This window comes from Montipora capricornis, chromosome 3, assembly GCF_036669925.1.
Source record: "Montipora capricornis isolate CH-2021 chromosome 3, ASM3666992v2, whole genome shotgun sequence".
Lineage (NCBI taxonomy): Eukaryota > Metazoa > Cnidaria > Anthozoa > Scleractinia > Acroporidae > Montipora > Montipora capricornis.
In genome coordinates, this window is record NC_090885.1 from 68402714 (window position 1) to 68417713 (window position 15000).

At 41.0% G+C, this 15000-nt stretch overlaps 1 long non-coding RNA gene and 1 pseudogene across 1 annotated transcript in view; both read left to right on the plus strand.

The window, feature by feature from the left end:
- LOC138041009 (uncharacterized) overlaps positions 1-15000 on the plus strand; it is a 301351-nt gene that overhangs the window by 281300 nt on the left and 5051 nt on the right. The window lies entirely within an intron of this gene.
- On the plus strand, positions 1381-8116 carry LOC138043831 (alpha-1A adrenergic receptor-like; annotated as a pseudogene).

The window sequence follows — 15000 nt, forward strand, 5'->3', positions numbered from 1 at the left end:
TGCGCGGCTTTCGGAGCAAGAGGTCCCCAGTTCGATCCTCGTTGACTTCAACGTCTGTTTTCGACTTTAAATGCCCGAAAAACGGAGCACCGACAGAGGGTTGGGGTAGGAGGGGCTGGTAAAACGGCACACCGGCGGCTTCCCTTGATCCAGTCTCAGAACTGATGGAAACTACCGACGACGTTAAATGAAGTTACTTTACGTTTGCATTACATTTTGTGGTTAACTTTGTTCGACGATCAGAGCATTAGCCAAAAGAAATTCTTACCTCTGTTTAGCCTAGGTATTTACGCATCCTTTTTTCTCGTTCTCGTTCCTCATGAGCCCATTAGTAGGAGCGAACAACTTCCATACTAAGCCTATGTCACGGCATTTTTACAGACCGGTCTATTTTTGGACTACCTTTGCCGCAAAACAACAAAGGCAGTTCCGGTTCGGTGACGCTATGACGTCAAGTTTAGTTCCCTGTGATTGGTCCATCGGGCTCCTGCGGGAGGCCTAATTCGCGGGAAATTAAATCTAAAAACAAATCGGTCTGTGAAAATGCGTGACAGGAATATGTGGGAGTTGCTCGCTCCTAGTCACGGGCTCCTGCGTCCCTTTAACACTTTTTACTTTGATATAGAAAGAAAAGCAAAGTCCCTCCCAGTTTGATTCAAATTTCGTCCAAGTCTCGTCTCAGCAGTTGGTCGAAACCCGCCAATCGGCAAAGAGCAACTCCACAACAGAGGGTTCCGCGGATGACTCGTCCTTGGTCTCCCTGCAGCGCTCCAGGCTCCTCTCTCTCCCAACGTCTCTCTCGGACTCGTGCCTGGCTAAAAGACGCCTGGAGGATTCAGAAGAGCTGAATGTCACTCTTTCCAGTGCCCCGCCGAGTTCTGGCAGCTCCTGCACGGATGACGAGGAAGGTGACACTGAGGATATCAAGTTAATTGATTTCTCTGACGTTAATGACTCTCAGCGTAACTCAGAGAACGGACAAACGACAGGTGAAGTGTTTGAAACTGAAGAGGGAGCTCAGTTTGAAGGCAAAAACTTGATTGATCTCTCGGGGAATAAGGAATTTGATTTAGGGTTGTTGGACGGGAGACTACTTTCAGACGATCAAAGATCGGCAGATGGAGGATTTGTCGTAGGACATGAGCAGCCAAATGAACTAGATGAAGGGGGTGATGATCAACAACAGAAAGTTATTGAAAAAGGAGATATCTCAGTGGAAACGTCCCTAGAAATTACTGCTATAATCAACTGGAATCAAATGGCGAAAATACTTTTGACATTAAGGAAATGAGGAATTAAATGCAGACAAAGATCAGAGGAATGCCCACGGGGTTCATGTAGGTGATATTGGAAGAGACAGCTCGCCTGAAAATGGGCAAATGAAAGTTTTGGAGAAGGCGTTGAAAGGTTAAATCGCAATGCTACAGACCAAGCAATCAAATCGCACTGCCTTCTACAAACGGGGAGGTGAAATCTGGAGAACGTAACGGAAGCTTGGAAGGCCGATACGTAGGCCCTCAGATTAGCTTCCATGGCACTTCCGCGTCAATGAGGGTCAGTCACTCGAGTGTGGAGCTTGGATCTTTGGCGGCGTCTTCTTTAGGTGCTAAAACCGTGACAAAAGCCCGGAAAGGAGACGATTTACATCTCGGTTTTCCGGTAACCGAGGGTTGAAAATATTTGCTACTGCGCAAGCGCGCGGGCGCACGCTTATTCCTGAACTGCGCAACAAGCTGACTTCGTTTTCGCAACAAGTTCGTTCGCGTTCACCACGAATGGGCCCGAGATTGCAAAATTCCTCGAACAGTGAACAGAAAATTCTCAGAAGGAGCTGTCGCACTAAAATTATTGAATTGTGATAAAGGTTAACGATGAGCCTAATTGTTATTATTCTTAAATCTGGCCATTCATTTCGATCTTTGCGAATTTCAAAAGAAGATTTCTCTTGGACAATAGGCCACGTTCGATATATCAAAATTCAGCTTGAAAGAGAGGTTTAGAGGACAAAGACAAAGGAAAGTGGATGTGTCGATTTTTTTCACATTCATTCCAACGTGTTTCTATTGTTTTTGTCCTCTCTACCGCGCTATAAAGCTTAAATATTTCGAATAGCCTATTGTGGTATACACCCTGATTAGAAGTAACTTGCCTCTTCTTCGACTAGGTTTCGATCACGTGATCTGGGTCTTTGATACATTTAAGCATTACCTTTTGGCGGTCGAGTCCGCATGAATTAATCATCGATATTTTTTATTGTTTTCCTGTCCATTTTAATATTTGTTTTTTCAGTATTCAAAACTAATTGAAAATCAGCTAAACAAATTATGCTCGACTCAGTTCGTTTCATCCAGGGTTCGTTTCATGGCCGTTAATTTTTTTTATTTCGCTTGGCAAACCTTCCAGCCTTAAGAACAGACATATTTGGTAGCCAAGCGCTAAATTGTTTAATTACACCACCATCTAACCTAGCAGCGGGTGAAAGCGAAAACAAAAAAAGCAAGCAAACGATCAAACAAACTGTTGTAGAAAATTAAATAGAAGACTTGCTCGTTATTTTAAACTAGTTAGGTCACCAAAGAAATCAGTGTCTTTTCAGCTGCTTGCTACTTCCTTCATAGTAAACGATATCATCGCGCGATAGGATAAGGTAATTATTGTACGTGTCATATCTCAGCAACATGCTCACAAGTTTTTTTTTGTTGTTACTTTTGGTAAAATACAGCCGTTTAAACTATTTATTTTAGAGTAACTCTCCGCAAATCGTGCAAGATTTTTCCTCTTCGCGTCGTTGTAATTTTGTTATTTGAAATTTTAGTTTTGTATGCTATTTTAGGTAATTTTCAGAATTTAAAAGTTATAAATGTGCAAGGCTTGTTTTAAACAGAGAATGTTCCACGGTGATGCGTCTTCTGACGACTTTTTGATGGCATTGAATTCTTAAGCTCGATTGTAAAAGGGAGATAATGAAACGTATTTTTAAAGGCATGGTCAACTGGGAAATACTGGGTCGATTTGAATTCGTTTTCCGTAAAATGTTATGTGTTTGGGAGGCGAAAGAGGCTGCGCGTTTTAATCCCTCGGATCAATTCTTAAATTGCAAATGTACATCTGTCGAAATAAAACGTGAAACGTACCTACTAGAGTGTAAATGTAGTCTGCTGTTGTCACAAAAATCATAGTTCACGCTTAGCGGACGCACGAAGAAGACTCGAGCTCCTAACGCAGTGCGCGTGAACTCCTGCTTGTGGTCGTATTCCTTTGCGGATTACAAGGTCACTTTTGTCATTAAGAAGTCTTACCAGGATTACCGAGCTTGTCTCAAAGTATAGTGACTTCTCGAAAGCGCTCTCCTCTGTCGCTGAGAATTTCTTTCTAGCAAACTACTAGCGCCTTGATGCAAGCAAGGACTAAAGTTCATTTTCTCCCATTTCCTTCTATTTACAGGATAGTGTCACTTGACACGTGTAAAAAATTAGTATGTTGTAACTCGCAGTCGTAACTTGCCATCATTTGGTATTTTGCTAGTCAGTCTTCGTTTCTGTTTTCAAATATTTAATTTTCGGTCCGGTTTGACATCCAATGTCAAGGCTGCGGCTCGAGTAAAATGCGGTATGGGACAGCCCCTCCCTGATAGCTCGGTAAATTGCCTCTTATTTTTGCTTTTATCCTTATCAGCAGAAACAGTATCCAGTCAGGATTTAAACTAACATTCATTCAAACAAACAGGATGGTACCCTTCCCAATCAAAATGACAGCCTGAAAATTGTCGTTCATTTACTTGCGTGGGGAGATTTCTTTAATTGATATCATGAAAGCGGCACTTACTCAAGTTCAAAGTACCAGCACTAGATGTTGAAATGTGGCAAAATGCAAGAGATTGTTCACAGAGGTACAGAGTCGCTATGCTGTGTAAACCCACTAACAAAGGAGTCACCAGAAGTGTCTTACTTACAAGGTGAACCAATACGTGACTTTGACTCTTGCGAGGATGCCTCGCACTTTTGTTACATCACGTCTCATCCTTTTTACACAGACAGTAGTATCCAATTTGTGTAGCCATTTACCATATTATTGAAACTAGACTTGTAAATGTTGATAATGGACTCGGACATATCTATCATTTGGCGATAAATTTGTGAAAAACCCGCTTGTCTGTGCAGGAGTTCCTTAAAGAACTGAATAGCGAATTTTGATTTTCACTGGTGAACGGCTTTGGGGCAATGAACTTTCAGTGGTGGCGAATGGTGCCTTCAAAATCTTGGCACACGCAAACTTTTCATCCGATCTCGAAATCTCGACAGCCTTTGCGAAGAGTCTCGAAGTCTCGTTTATACTGCATTTATTTCAGTGTGAAGTCTTGCATGTTTTTGTCTCAGTGTCGGATTCGCAAACAAGGGTCTTGGCATCTCGGCGAGTCTCGGATTTTACCATTCGTCGCCCCTATTTTCGCCAGTGGCACATCGGAAGAATACCCTCAATACTCGAAATTTTAACCTGATTTATCGGCCAGTACTTCACTTCACTTGTTTGAATGAAAAGGGAAAGTTCTTTATTCTGAATTTCTTCTAGCTTTTTTAATAAACCAAAATATAACAGTTTTGACGTGTCGGCTTCCTGCGTTGTAATACTATAGATTAGGGTGCGTTCGATTGACCGTATTCCGGAATAGGAATACATCGAATATAAGTTAGAAATCCTTCGTTTTTACGGAGATTCACATTACAATTGTCAGATAGCTGCTAAAATGCTAGTTTAAACATATTTTTGTTATCCTTGCTGATTCGAAACGCGCCAAACATACAGTTTAAATCATCACTCTACGTATTCTTATTCCGGAATAGGGTCAATCGAACGCGCCAAATCCTCTAGAAAGCAATGCTCGCATGGTAGGTAGGTAACTTTATTTCAACTCGGGTTGATGAGGCTGATTAGTCCCCTAGCAATACATGCTAATATGCCGAGAAAAGTATAAAAACATAAAAAAAAAAAAAAAAGCATTTTCACTTAAACATTTTCCCCAAACAAACAAAATGTGTAGTTTGAAATACTTAACTTCTTGAAAGTAGCAAAGTTTGTCTTGTTTTTAGTTTTTTCCTTGAGTTCTCAGAAGGGTTTGTCAAATGCAGGTTTTCATTAATTTCCATTTGAATTTTGAGAAATATTTGCGTAGGATTGAAAAGAACATTTATATAGGTTGAACTGAAGAAGTTAAAAAAAAACAGATGTTGTCAGTGACTTTCGTGCTGGCGCTGGCAATATTGAAGGTTACTTCAATCAGTTCCGGTGGTTACTGTATACGTAACAGCCAAGTTTGATTGCAGCAAAGGAAACTGCTGTTTTAAATCTATTAACCGATAAATATTTTTTGAACTTGGTTGATACATATCGAATCTGTCGCCTTTTTGAAAAATTTCACTCAATAAAAGTTTCGAGAATTTGCTAATATATCAGCTGAAAAAAGCTTTCTACAAGAATTGATGCCAAAAAATAGGATTTTGATAATATGCATTTTCAAGTTAAGCGCCACACTTGAAACTTTACTATTTAACTTGCCCTCTTGATAAAAAACTCTCATAACTAAAAGTTGTTCTTAAAATTGACATATTCTTTAAAGAAACCGTCGTACTATAGAGTTTTTTTCTTTTTGCAAATTTTCAGCTGAACAAACAAACTTTGACTTTCATCAATTATCATCGATCCCCGCGAGCGATAGCTGGTTTTAAAGGCCTGCTTAATTGAAAGCTTTAAGGTTTACATAAACGACGGCGACCGGAGAGCACGAAAAATTGTCCTGTAAGAGCTCAGTTCTTTCCCGTGTAGTGTTTCGTTATCATGCGTGAGAATTCCAACGAGTGTAGAGCTTTCTACAACAAGTGTGAGACGTACGATCTCGCAAACAATATTACTGAACCCGATTTTGATCGAGGTTGCTGGAAAGATTTTCTCGATCTTTGCCTGCCTGCCGCTCCGATGTCTTGTCCAAGATCTTCTTTAGCACTGGTAATTCCGCTCATGATCGTCGCCGTGTTGTCGGTTGCCACAAACGCACTGGTTTGCATCGTTTTTTGCGATGTATAGACAGCTCCGGTTAATAAGACACTATTTTGTTATTAACCTCGCGGTCGCGGATATTCTAATAGCAGCCATATTGATACCGCTTTTTGTCGCCGCTCAGTTGACAGATGACAACATCCTTCTGTCCCACTGCCAGGTTGTTTTGGATATCGCCTGCGGTACAGCAGCGATTCTTTGCCTGGCTGCAATCAGTTTGGAGCGCTATGTTGCGGTCAAGTACTCGCTGCGTTACCATTCAATAGTCACCCAACGGAAGGCTGTCTTTTGCATGGTGTTTATATGGGCGTATTCGTTCGTGGTGTCTTGCGCCTCCCTGCTGTCTCTGGTCAACAAAGCCAAGGAAGGTGAGGACAAACTCTGCTTGTTTGCTGGCTCGGAGTACTTGACTTTTGTCTCCTTGGCTAGTTTTGTTTTGCCCCTTGGAGTCATGGTCTTTGCCTACTGGAATATTTTCCAAGTGGCGCGCATCCATGCGCGAAGAATAAACTCGCTGCAATCAACATCGAGTGATCCCTCGGGATCCACGCACTCGAATCGCGGGATCACGCGGGAACTTAAGGGAGTGAAGACCTTAACCATAATCATGGGAACTCATTTCGTTTGCTGGTGTCCTCTTTTTGTTTTCTTTCTGGTTTACACTTACTGTCCATCTTGTCGAGGCCACACCATGAGTGTTGTAAACTATATCATACTTTTCCTTCGTCACTGCAATTCGTTTGCAAATCCTTTAATCTACAGTGGTGTAAACAAACAGTTTCGCGCCGGCATCAAGCGTTTCCTATTTCGACGAGAAGACAGTATCGGGGAAATGCAAATTACAGCTGGTTCAAGACTGACATAAAAATCCGTGACGATGTTTTTTACTGCATAAATCGCGGAGACAACAACGCCACAAAACAGCATGTTTATATGGTCTCGGTTACCCGAGACAGCCCTCCTATTTGAGAATTCTATTTGAGGATTGCGTGACCGAGATAAAGTTGACCCTACTTAATTTTATGCATATATTTTAAGACGCATCTTCAAAAAATGCGTATCATCATTTGCCTTTCTTTCTTTCTAGTTCGTTTTTATTAAGTATAGTTGCGTTTTCAAATTCAGCAAATGGACTGACAATCTTAACGCAGCAGTAATATGTAGTTAAATAAATGGCTGTTTATGAATCGAGAGTTTCCGTTGACAGCTGTGAGAATTTTGGCGGGAAAAAAACTTTTCTTTCGAAAGTAAACGCTAAAAACATGTATAAGCTCCCAAAATTTGTTGCTTCTTTGATTTTTATTTTATGCGTGCGCATTTAAAATTTTGCTTTCTCATCTCGGGTGGTCGAGGCAAACTGTTTACATGCGAAAAAGTTGTCTCATCTGCCAGGGTTACCCTACCTGCCGAGGCGAGACAACTCGCCTCCCCCAGTTGTCTCGCCCACCCCGCCCCGAGTTGTCTCGCCCACCTCATGTAAACGGTTGATAGAATGTTTTAAACAAATGAGTGCTAAAATATCTCGCCAAGGGTAACTCGGGGGGAGAGTTGTCTCGGGTAACCGGGACCATATAAACAGGTCAGGAATGTGGATCCCCGCTGTTTAGGTAAAAAAAAATTACCAAAATCTCAGTGGGAGTTGTAACAAGACTCACACTAAAAAGGCAGAGCGAGAGACAAACCGACAGAGAGGTGTTAATCTCGACGCATTTGTTGGGCCGACTTCGTCATAAAGTTTTAATGACGACAAATATCTCAAATTACTTTAAATTAATTTTGAGTGACGTGTCAAAATAGTCCAGCGGCACAATAAATCAATCTGAAATATTTTCTAAAACACGGTTTACAACGGCCAGCATCATGCAATTAAAAAATCGAAAATTATTTCTTTATTCTCTTTATTTCAAAATAATTTAAACACAGGCAAATTATATCTTAACTTTCAGGCTACCGAGATCGGCAACTTGTTTTGCCTGGCATACACTTTTCTCAACAGCAACGGTGAATTGGTTCTTTTCTGATTTTGAAGCAATCCATTTTTAAGTTTTATACTTATGGAACTCGATAACTGAGGAATAAAACTCAACGGCTATTACACCTTCGAACATCTGCTTCCCTAATTCTCCGGTTAAACATGAAACGTTAGTGATGTATTGGTGTATTTGTTAATTTAAACACAGGCAAATTATTTCTTAACTTTCAGGCTGCCGAGATATAACTTGTTTTGCCTGGCATACACTTTTCTCAACAGCAACGGTGAATTGGTTCTTTTCTGATTTTGAAGCAATCCATTTTTAAGTTTTACACTTATGGAACTCGATAACTGAGGAATAAAACTCAACGGCTATTACACCTTCGAACATCTGCTTCCCTAATTCTCCGGTTAAACATGAAACGTTAGTGATGTATTGGTGTATTTGTTAATTTAAACACAGGCAAATTATTTCTTAACTTTCAGGTTGCCGAGATATAACTTGTTTTGCCTGACATACACTTTTCTCAACAGCAACGGTGAATTGGTTCTTTTCTGATTTTAAAGCAATCCATTTTTAAGTTTGATTCTTATGAAACTCGATAACTGAGGAATAAAACTCAACAGCTATTACACCTTCGAACATCTGCTTCCCTAATTCTCCGGTTAAACATGAAACGTTAGTGATGTATTCGTATATTTGTTAATTTAAACAAAGGCAAATTATTTCTTAACTTTCAGGCTACCGAGATATAACTTGTTTTGCCTGGGATACACTTTTCTCAACAGCAACGGTGAAATGGTTCTTTTCTGATTTTAAAGCTATCCATTTTTAAGTTTTATACTTATGGAACTCGATAACTGAGGAATAAAACTCAACGGCTATTACACCTTCTCCGGTTAATCATGAAACGTTAGTGATGTATTGGTGTATTTGTTAATTTAAACACAGGCAAATTATTTTGTCAGTTAACTTTCAGGCTACCGAGATGCAACTTAACTGTTTTGCCTGGCATACACTTTTCTCAACAGCAACGGTGAATTGGTTCTTTTCTGATTTTAAAGCAATCCATTTTTAAGTTTGATACTTATGGAACTCGATAACTGAGGAATAAAACTCAACAGCTATTACACCTTCGAACATCTGCTTCCCTAATTCTCCGGTTAAACATGAAACGTTAGTGATGTATTGGTATATTTGTTAATTTAAACAAAGTCGGGGGTGGAAGCTGAATAATGAATAATGAATAACGAGTATAAATGAATAATGAATAATTGGGTCTGAAAACGCCGGAATAATGAATAACGCAGTTAATATGCCAGTGGAATAATGAATAACAACAATGAATAATGAATAACCCACAAAAATTTAAAAAGAATAATGAATAATTCGAACAAAACACACAAAGAATAATGAATAATCGAGGTCCAATTATTCAGCTTCCACCCCCGAAACAAAGGCAAATTATTTGTTAACTTTCAGGCTACCGAGATATATCTTGTTTTGCCTGGCATACACTTTTCTCAACAGCAACGGTGAATTGGTTCTTTTCTGATTTTAAAGCAATCCATTTTTAAGTTTGATACTTATGGAACTCGATAACTGAGGAATAAAACTCAACAGCTATTACACCTTCGAACATCTGCTTCCCTAATTCTCCGGTTAAACATGAAACGTTAGTGATGTATTGGTATATTTGTTAATTTAAACAAAGTCGGGGGTGGAAGCTGAATAATGAATAATGAATAACGAGTATAAATGAATAATGAATAATTGGGTCTGAAAACGCCGGAATAATGAATAACGCAGTTAATATGCCAGTGGAATAATGAATAACAACAATGAATAATGAATAACCCACAAAAATTTAAAAAGAATAATGAATAATTCGAACAAAACACACAAAGAATAATGAATAATCGAGGTCCAATTATTCAGCTTCCACCCCCGAAACAAAGGCAAATTATTTGTTAACTTTCAGGCTACCGAGATATATCTTGTTTTGCCTGGCATACACTTTTCTCAACAGCAACGGTGAATTGGTTCTTTTCTGATTTTAAAGCAATCCATTTTTAAGTTTGATACTTATGGAACTCGATAACTGAGGAATAAAACTCAACGGCTATTACACCTTCTCCGGTTAATCATGAAACGTTAGTGATGTATTGGTGTATTTGTTAATTTAAACACAGGCAAATTATTTTGTCAGTTAACTTTCAGGCTACCGAGATGCAACTTAATTGTTTTGCCTGGCATACACTTTTCTTAACAGCAACGGTGAATTGGTTCTTTTCTGATTTTAAAGAAAACCATTTTAAAGTTTTACACTTATGGAACTCGTTAACTGAGGAATAAAACTCAACCGTGCTATTACACCTTCGAACATCTGCTTCCCTAATTCTCCGCTTAAACATGAAACGCGTTAGTGATGTATTTGTTAATTTAAACTCAGGCAAATTATTTCTTAAGTTTCAGGCTACCGAGATATAACTTGTTTTGCCTGGCATACACTTTTCTCAACAGCAACGGCGAATTGGTTTTTTCCTGATTTTAAAGCAAACCATTTTTAAGTTTTATACTTGTGGAACTCGATAACTGGGGTGACCCGAAAACACTGACCCCCGGTCCATGGACCCCTCTACGGACTGGGTCCACGGACTGCCTCACGGACCGGTCCACGGACTACCCTTATGGACCCCCTATACGGACCACCCTAAAACAACACTATTCCTATTGAAACTAAAATGGCCCAAGTCAAAGAATTGTTATGAGACCATCCATGAGCGGTATGGCCATGACACACTGAAAACGGTACGAAGATATGAAAAAGATCTCTCCCGGTATAACAAAGTGGCACTCGACATTACTTTCCTACAGAAATGCAGACTATTCCACATTTATCCGAAGTTTCTGGATTTCAAGTTAAGCAGACAAGATTTTCAGGAAACACGAGCTTGCCGCCGTTTCAATAATTAACAATTAATCGCCTCAGGCTCAGTGATTATCGGTGAATATTCACCGAGACGAAGTCGAGGTGAATATTCACCGATAATCACTGAGCCTGAGGCGAATAATTGTTTTAGTATAAATACACAGGTGATTATTTCAAAAAAGAGGTTAATGCTTTGGTGCGCAACGGAAAAAACAGAACTAGTTGAGCTTTGGAAATGTCAAACTGAGAAGGCTCGCATGGCGGGATGAATGAAATAGCCAAATAAGGTAGTCACGTGATGGGAAGTCACGCTCTCCTCCCAGGCGCTGCCCAGTATTTGCTTACCAGCATTAACATCTATTTTATTCTAAAATATCATTTAATGCTTTGGTGCGCAATAAAAGACAATACACACAACTTGGGCGTAAACGAGGGGCAGGGAATGTACTGGCAAGGCTCGGATAATACCCACCGCCGGTATGGACCACCGGATGAGGGGCCTCGGCAACTAGCCGAGGGGGTGCCTCATGCCTGTATTGCAAGGCGGGCATAGTTGCTGGCATAATGTCCTGGGGCCAAGTTAACCCAGTCCAGCAGAGTAACAATATGCCCCCTCCCTAACGGGGCTTCAGCACAGGGCTGAAGGGGTGCCGCAGGCAGCAATTCCCCGCCCAAAACGCCGAGATAGACGAGGAGTGCCCTGTGCGAAGCCCATTTAGTGGTTTTGCTCCCAATTTGACAGGGAGAAAAAATGACCCTATCTCCACGGAGTTGCAATAGCGAAAAGCAAACATTGCCTGCCCCAAAGGTGAAAGTAGAGAACCGACGAGTGGAGATAGGGGTCGAAAGTACGACATGAGCATTTAAAAAAAAAAAAAAAAACATAAATAAATAAAAATAAAATAAAAGAAATAATAAAAAACCAAAGCCAATGGGCATCGCATAGAGACTGGAGGGGATAGGACCCTCACACAAAACAATTAACTGGAGGGGATAGGACCCTCGCACTAGACATTTGAATGGAGGGGATAGGACCCTCGCACAAAAAAAAAAAAAAAAAAAAAAAAAAAAAAAAATTGACTGGAAGGGATAGGACCCTCGCACTAAACATTTGACTGGAGGGGATAGGACCCTCGCAAAAAACATTTGACTGGAGGGGATAGGACCCTCGCAAAAAACATTCGACTGGAGGGGATAGGACCCTCGCAAAAAACATTCGACTGGAGGGGATAGGACCCTCACACAAAACATTCAGCTGGAGGGGATAGGACCCTCGCACAACACATTTGGCTGGAGGGGATAGGACCCTCGTGCAAAACATTTCCGTCAAAATAGTCATTTCCAATAGTACTACATGAACTTGAGAGGGCAGAAAGCCTAAGGAAAGAGAATGTCACAGAAAGCCCTCAAGTGCCGAATGGGCCTTTTTTCTTTTTTGTTTAAAAGGAGAAACATGGCATTAAGCTTAGGATAGTGCTTTCACCCATGTGATGGCTGGCATGTGGCTGAAAAGGGGATGAAAGGCAACCGTATCGAGGAGAAATGAGGGTGGTGGGGGGGGGGGGGGGGAAGCAAACGCACACAGCAGGCTTCCAGGGGGATGCCAACATGATTGCTGTACCCATAGGTGAAAACACTGTAGGTTCAGGACAATACAGGAAAATATGAATTAAGTTATCCAAGGAACTGTCATAGATCATTACTGATTGTTAGAAAAATCCAAGTTTCAATGAGATACTCAAGTGCTTTCAAGGATTCCAGGGGGTTGTTAGCAGGAGGAGCAAGAGGCCAATGACTGAGGAACCTGACATATTGTTTCCTTTGGAGTCCTGATGTAAGCTTGGTATGTGTTAGGATTCCAGCGACCCAGAATTTGAAGAGCCAGTTGAAAATGCCAGTGATTCTGCCGGTTGTAGCAGCACCAATACTAAAGCTGTGAGAGGCAGAGGAGGAGCTGTCATTGTCACAGAGGTTTAAGAGAGACCATAAGTTGTTGGTGTGTGAAGTCTGGGTGAGATATGGTCCACAGGAGAAGCTGAAGAGTAGCTGGCCAGGGGTCTTGAGTTGCAGTTTTGAGCATATAATCTTGCAGGGCAGACGATGCATAAAGGTCTGAGTTTGACCTTGCAAAACTGAGCCTGGCTGTCTCCCAGAAAGGGTCAGTTTTGGACTTTTAAATTGCAGTGTCAAATGAAGTAGGGTGAAGGATGTTGGGATGGAAAGAAATGTCTGTTCTAGCAAGGTGGGACTGAGGGTCGAAATTGCCATTGCAGGTAAATTCGCTGCTTCTTAAGAAGCCAAAAAATGAAAGGGTAAATGCAGCCCATAACATAAAGGAGTCAACATTTGGTAGACTTAAAAGGTTGTAACTTAGTATACTTAGATGCTATGGAGAACTGATGAGGTGATCAGGTGGCAAGCCTTCTTGCATTCCCATGGGAGAGCTTGATCCCCCTCAAACTTTTGTGAAGGACTGGCATAGCCAGAATGTCCAGGAGACAGCCAGACTCAATGTGAAGGTTGTCAAGTGCTGCCAGATAAACATAATCGTGCCGTAGGAGCCTGTATTGCACAGATGAGTAACAAAAGGGATCAGGGTGACCTTGTGAGCAGGTCGAACAGGGAGGGGGAGGGAGGGGGGGGGGGGGATACGGAAAGCTGATTAAAAATGAAGGGGCACTCCGTAGGCCAACGGGAAGGGCTGTGTAAAGGTAGTAGTGGTCTTTCCGGGCCATTCCCTGGAGCTCCCTCAGGGGTGAATGGGGATTATTCTGGAGGCAGGTTACGGGGTCTGAAATTGCGCCTTCCTGGTTGCTAATGCAACTAAAAAATTGAGTACTGGCGACCAGAATTTCACAACTGGTCGCCATTGTTAAGGTCAGATCTGTTTGCCAAGAGATGTCTTACTTTTTATCCTGAGACTGTTTTGAAATAGAAATGAAGGAGTTTTTCCGTTAACAGCCTCCATAACGTCACAAGCCGTTGTTTCTCATAAAATATGTATTGCAGGGGAAAAAAAAACAACTCAGTAAAGAGATTCAAGGACTGGTGTGAGGAATGTACCGCTATGGCGGCTTGTGTTCGACAGGGTGTGACTAGTATTTCTGTAGCTGAAATTTTCGACAAACTAGGGGGCAGATAGATTTCATTATTACATGTACATTCGAGGTCGGATACATTTTCTCTCCAAAATGTGCGCTTTTGAAAGTGAAAAGATAATGCTTGACACATACACAAGACCATGCGGTCGTTGCTTTCTGGTATCCATAAAACAGGCCAAAATGCACAAGTTAATTTGGACCCTGGGTTAGATGTCTGTTTTGGAGGGGGAAGTTTGTGGCTGTTTTCCTACGAAAGTCAACATCGTAGGAAGGCCATGCCAAGCCCGCAACTTCCTTTGGATAATCGAATGGTCGCTTGATAGGGGAACATCTCTACCGCCCTTTGGGAAAAAGAAGTGAGAAGTGCAGAACCAGGGGTGGATCCAGAGTAGTTCAAGTGACCTGCAGAAATCACTCAAATTTCTTCCAAACCTTATTTTTTAGCCCTTTATTGCAGTTCACGAAATCAACTATCCTTGTTATAATTTTTTTGAGAAATATGACAAGAGAATCGCTCCCAATTGATCGACAGATAAACAGCTTACTTCAACAACAAATCAAAAGAAATCGCGAAATTCTGAAATGCCTGTTCAAGACAATAATTTTTTGCAAAAGAAACAACATAGCCCTCAGAGGTCCACGAGATGATGATCCACAAAATGCCAGTCTTTCTGGAAACTTTCAGGCACTATTAGAATTTCGAATTGACAGCGGCGACCAAACACTGCAACATCACTTGAAAACTGCACCCAGAAATGCGACATATTTCTAAAACCCGTCAAAAACGAGATGATTACAACTGTGGGTGCTATCATAGTGAATAATTTGTCGCAGGAAATTAGGGAGAGCAAATATTTTTCTATTATGTCTGACGAAGCAGCTGACGTATCAAACAAAGAAAATCTTTCAGTGGTGATCAGATTTCTTGATTCAAACAAAACAG